Source organism: Pinus tabuliformis, chromosome 4_2, assembly GCF_031772625.1.
Source record: "Pinus tabuliformis cultivar Carrire ecotype Pingquan chromosome 4_2, CPIR1, whole genome shotgun sequence".
In the NCBI taxonomy this organism is placed as follows: domain Eukaryota; kingdom Viridiplantae; phylum Streptophyta; class Pinopsida; order Pinales; family Pinaceae; genus Pinus; species Pinus tabuliformis.
This window is the reverse complement of record NC_142304.1, coordinates 988249790-988255789: the sequence shown is the minus strand read 5'-3', so window position 1 is coordinate 988255789 and position 6000 is coordinate 988249790.

Here is a 6000-nt window from a genome sequence, read left to right as displayed (position 1 = left end):
CTATTTTTTTAATGTGGAAAAAAGAAATGAAAAAAAATAATAAAAAATCACTTTTCATTATTGCAAAACAAGGTAAAATCTTAATACACAATAAAAAATAATTGATGTTATAAAATGTAAGTGATTTTTATTACAAAGAATATTTTTTAATAGATATTCATGTAAGTTTATGTTTAAGTTGAAATTAGTTTACATCAAATCTAGGGATCAAATCTCTTTTCAGTATAAAAGAAGTTTGTATTTCGAGAGATTTGATTCCTCTCCACCTTTGGTAGATCCACAGTTAAGATGGATCTAGGTTGGTTTAATTCCCTCTTTTAAATGAGTTATATTCCACATGAATACCATGGGTTCTCAATACCATGGGCCAATACCATGGCTCATTTTTATTTTTATTTCTTTATTTTATTTTGACCCGTGAAACTGGATCTAGGTTGGTTTAATTCCCTCCTTTAAATAAGTTATATTCCACATGAATACCATGGGTTCTCAATACCATGGCTCATTTTTATTTTTATTCCTTTATTTTATTTTGATCCGTGAAATTGTTTACATTACATTACATTAATCTTTTAATTTAATTTAATTTATTTTTTATTTTTGTGTAAATTGACTTTGTCAAAATGTTAAACATTACATTACAACATCTCTACCATAATGGGCTAGAGAGGGGCGCAATTAAAGTTTTATGATTTTGATTGGGTTAGGATTTTCTAAATTACAAATGCTAATAATTTGTTTAATTGATGAGATGAATGTAGTACCATAGTCAACTATATTATTACCAAGGCCATGGATACAAGTCATACATTTGGAAATCAATCATTATTGTCAATTGTTATAAATTATTAACTTATTAAGTCATTGCAATTGCATTTTAGGGTTTAGTAAGTGCACCAAGCCAGATTTATTACGAAAAATGTTATTAGGGTCTCTCCCACTGTTGATGGGCAAGTAAGGAACTTGCCAAATTTGTCCATTTTAGGGAATATGGTAAGCCAATTTATGCTTGCTTCTCTTAATAACTTGAAGACTTTGATGATGTTAACTTTGTCAGATAATGATTTGGGTGGTGTGATTCCTCCATTGGGTAGGATGATCGAGGTTTATAATTTGGATTTGAGCTATACTAGGCACGTGGATGGTATCCCTCTTAGCTACCATGGTATTTTTTGTAACTGAATTTGAAACCAATCTCTTGTGTGGGAGTCTAACTCTAAGCTTCATTAGTTGAAGTGAATTGGTTGTTCTAGACTTGAGTTGTAATAGGTTGGGTGGTGCCACTGATGGGTATTTATTCACCCATCCTTCTTTGTAGTAACAAAATTCGTCAATTAATAGCTTTAGTGCAATCAATGCGGTGAAAGTATTAAGAATGTGTAACTAATTCGTGGTTATTGATATTGAGCTCAACAAAATAATAGGGCTCCTTCTCCATAATTTCTCAAAATTAGAATCCCTAAATGCTCTATCTCTGAGATATAATAAGTTTTAGGGGTTGATTCTTGTAGAGTATGGTGTGAAGGTTAGGAACTCTCCCCGGGATTTGGTTGGATTCTTTTTGGATGGGAATTATCTAATTAGAGGAATTCCACCTAATTTTCTTGGGCTTTATTTTGACAAACCTGGTGGGAGTTTGGCAATAACTATATCGAAGTTGCCCCTCTAGACTATTGCTTTGCTAGGAGGCTCAAAAGCCTACTGTTATTTACAAAAATACATACAGAGGGAGGCCCTTTTGAATATCTCATTACCATCCATGATTATCAATATGAATATGTAGTAGGTTACGAGAACAATTTTCTTTATCTAAACTTAACATTTTCTTGCAACATTTATATTCTCTCATATGAACTTATAGAACATGTTTCAAATAAGTCACTTGCATGACATTTAGAATCTCTGTGGTTAGAGTTAAGTGAGAAGTTTCCACACCCTTCCTAGATTATGTCCCTCTTGTTCTTCTCATGGGAAACATTATCTAGTTGGGTAGACACTCTTTAAGTTACCTTATTATTGTTTGGTATTTTATAAATATAGTAGCTTCTAAATAACAACTGCATCTGCCCCCTTATTCAAGTCATGTTTCAACAAAAGGAGTTACCTATCTCTTTGCTATCTTCCTAGATACATTAAAAACATGTCTGTGGTGATGCATATTTATGGGTTATAGAACCCTCTCTTACTTCATGTCGAACTTGAGCCTCTGTTTTTTTAGCATATTCCTTTCCTGAGTTTCTATTAGAGAAATGTAGCCTTATGTTAACAATAAACCCATTCATTATTTTAAGGGTCATTATTTATCTTATGTACGTAGAAATAAGTCATCATATATATAATGTCATTCCCAATTTTCCACTTCGCCTTTACACCTCTCATTCATCTCAACGTTTATTTCAAACATCGTTTGAGTCTTCTTAGAGTTCTTTAAGAGCAAAAATGCTCAATAATGTATATCTCTTGAATATAGAAACTTAACATCAATTAATCATTGTTTATTTAAAATATTGACTAAATATAAGTTGCATATATTTTATATTTAATAATACCAACATTTTGGGAAATGTTGTTATCAAATCTCTATTATCACTATCTCTTTTCTTACATGCAATTCTCCATAAATTGGAAAGTTTTCATTGCATATGATTTGTACTAGCACATCTAATTTAAACCTATCCTACCTATTAATTATGTTGCTATATTTCCTTTAAAAACTCATTTAATTTGATATGCACTTCACTAAATTTTCCTTTTTCACCTTTGATGGCAATCTTGATATTGACAAATCAACGTAAAATTCTATTAGAAATATTTCCATGGAAAAACTTGCTTATAACTTTCAATTTAATACTATGATTCAACAAAATTTGAAGTAGGCCGAACTTTAATAAATTCATTTGTTTTACACTTTTTTTTTTGCTTCTATTTCAGTTATTAGGATTTTTAATATGAGCTTAGAGGCAATCCATGCATTGGACTATAGGTTGACATCCCATTTTTGCAACTAGAATTTTATATTGCAATCTTTTTGTGTATGTTGCAGTTGTTGAGTTTTTCAATATAAAGTTTAGACATTGGATAGTTTGGTATTTTCAAGTGAGATTTAACATTTTGGTGACTAGAATTTATTTTTTACAAAATTCTCGAATTCCCTTTGTTTAACAATCTCTTTCTGTGAGAGAAACACATTTTTTTGATGTTCCATATGATAATACATATATAATTGTCATTTTTTCATTTATTAAACACTTATTTATAAGTTTTGGGTATCACACAATTGGAAGTGAAGTTATAGCTTAAGGTAGGCTTGTAGATCTACTCGTTAAAGTTCTCTACAATAATGACCTCTGGAGTGGTGCCCTCATTAGAAGGCTTGCAAGTTGGTCATACAACTTTTGCTAATGATGCAACATATCCATTGTGTAGACCTAACTTTTGTAACGATGTAACTTCCACTAATAATGCTTTTGGTTCTTGCATTATAGTAGTCCTTTTAATTCCAACCCCTTCCTCAACATCTATGAGGGTACTATATCCATCTTATTAGATAGGAAGCTATACATGCTTATTCACATTTGTGTTTCTAGCATTGCCTGAATTTTTTGTATGTAAAATAGATATATATCCTTGAATATCATTTGAAAATTCCACGTCCTTCTCTATTGTGGTTACTCTAGTTGTCTTTTTATCTTATTTTCCCTTTAAATCCACAATAATTCTAATCAATGTGGGTATATCCATAGGCTTCCATTCCTTTCCGTCGCAACTACTATTTGAATCAACAACAAAGGCTATTGCATCAAATTATTTTTCATCATTTGCATTTGAATCAACTTCACTCAAACTTGCTATTATACAAATTGAACTTCTTTACCTTTGTGATTATAATTCATGTTGTTATTTTATCAACTTTGCTTTTTATTGTGCACACATATATATACACATATATATATATAATCAACTTGTTTTCTATCGCATGTGTGTGTACGCATGAGTGCGCTTTGACTAAAAGTTTAGTAGGAAATGTCTTAAAACTAATGTTGATAATCTAAACATATATGCATGGGTTAAAGTCCATATTATGTGTTTTAATAAAATAGTTTTATTGTATACTTCTGCATATTCTTTTTTTTGTAAACTTGGTTATCTAAACAAAGCATACGTCAAACAATTTTTGGCTGCGGTTTGCCACTAGGGAAACCAAACCAACGACGAAAAAATAAGTCTTTTGTCTAAAACAATAGATAGAAATCATAGGAACTATAGTTGAACAATGTGTCTACATACATGACCGTAATAACATGTGAGCATATAAATTTAGCCACTACAAAATTATAGCTACCCTACCTATGACATGTGATAGATATAGGCATCTGAAACCAAAAAGAACCACTAATGTTGTCCATATAAGGAACCATAGAGTTGACTAAGCTAGGGTTGACACATCGATTAGTGGCGTCGGGGTACCAGGAGAGGTAGGTCCATGACCCTTGGAAAGCATGGCTTCATTTCTTGTTAGCCTTATTGCCATATCCCTATGTTCAAGAGACATTTGTCGATTCTCTACATAAATAATGTTGAGCTGAAAATAAATCTTACTTTTGTTGTCCTCTTTTTCCTCAAGTGCCTTGCCAATGAGTGTTTTCATGTGCTAGGAGAGTTCTATTGTTCATAAGTACTGATTTTGTTGGCCATATGTGTGGCTTGGATCTGGGATCCACTTGGTAGCTTTAGGTAAGAATATCCTCATCTATGTGAGCATTCCTTTCATGCATGACTTCAATAATGTCCTAATTTAGTGCGTATTGTATATACTCGGGTGTGTTATCATGGTATGTCCGTGTTTTTGGTTGTGCTCGAAAATAGACATAAGAAATAGCCTCGCCCTTGCTAGTTGAGCCATGCCAGCTTCGCATTTGCTGGTGAGGCATGATGGGTAAGTGAAGAAGATGGAGGACTATGTAGATGGTGGTAAGATGACTCAAAGAGGGACTAATTTCAGTTGTACAACTTTGCAGGAGAAGGGGGTGCATTGCTAAGAGAGGAACTACCACAATAAGGGGAGAAAGAAACCACAAACAGCAAAAGTGATAGCCAAATGAGGGGCTTTTGGTGAGGAATAGAGGGGCTCGACAAATAGATGGTATCCAATAACAAGAACCAAATCGCGACGAGGTCGGAATAGTGAGTGTTCAAGCCAGACATACCTCAAAGGAGCTACAAACACCATGTATAGGATGATAAGGCGAGAAGGAAAACACAAATTACTTAAATCTAGAGGAGTAACAATGCATTTATATTTACCTAATATGCCAATTAACAAACCATTGATATATAGAGAAAACCATAAGATAAGAAAATGGAGGAGCACTTGACTCCGAACGTAGTTATGGTTGAGCAAACACTGAAGTTGAGAGTTGGTTGGTACTGGTAACTTATTATGCTTGGGAGCCTCCTCCCTTTACCAACTGATAGTTTGTCATGCGATGAGAGAATTGAATTAGACCCTTTGGCTCAGAGGTGATGGTAAGTCTGTCAATGGATTTGATCTTGGGGTAAGTCAGGTTAGCAGGACTTGGACCTTACCCTTTCTTCAAAACGGAAACTACGTAGAGTAGCATGGATAGTAGGAGCAGGCTGGCAAGTTTCCCTCGTTGCGTCTTCAGCCCAACATGAAGCATGTACAAAGTAGAGTCACTCACTGCGAAGATCTCTGTAATGAACAACCTCTTCTTAAGCACATTGAATAGTGCGTTGGAGGATGCATGTACCATCCTTGCTTGTGATTTTAATGTCAAGTGCCAGGTGGAGAGTAGGATGGCTCTGCTTCCCCCCTTGAAGGAGCGAGATGATGATAGAGGGCCTATCCCCCTTCCCCACTCGTACGCTTCGCTGGGTTCTCACCTCGATTGGGGATGTATACTTTTGCATATTCACCATGTAATATATGCTACTTTTTAAATCAAATCGATATTGAGCAATAAAGCAATGCCCAATAAT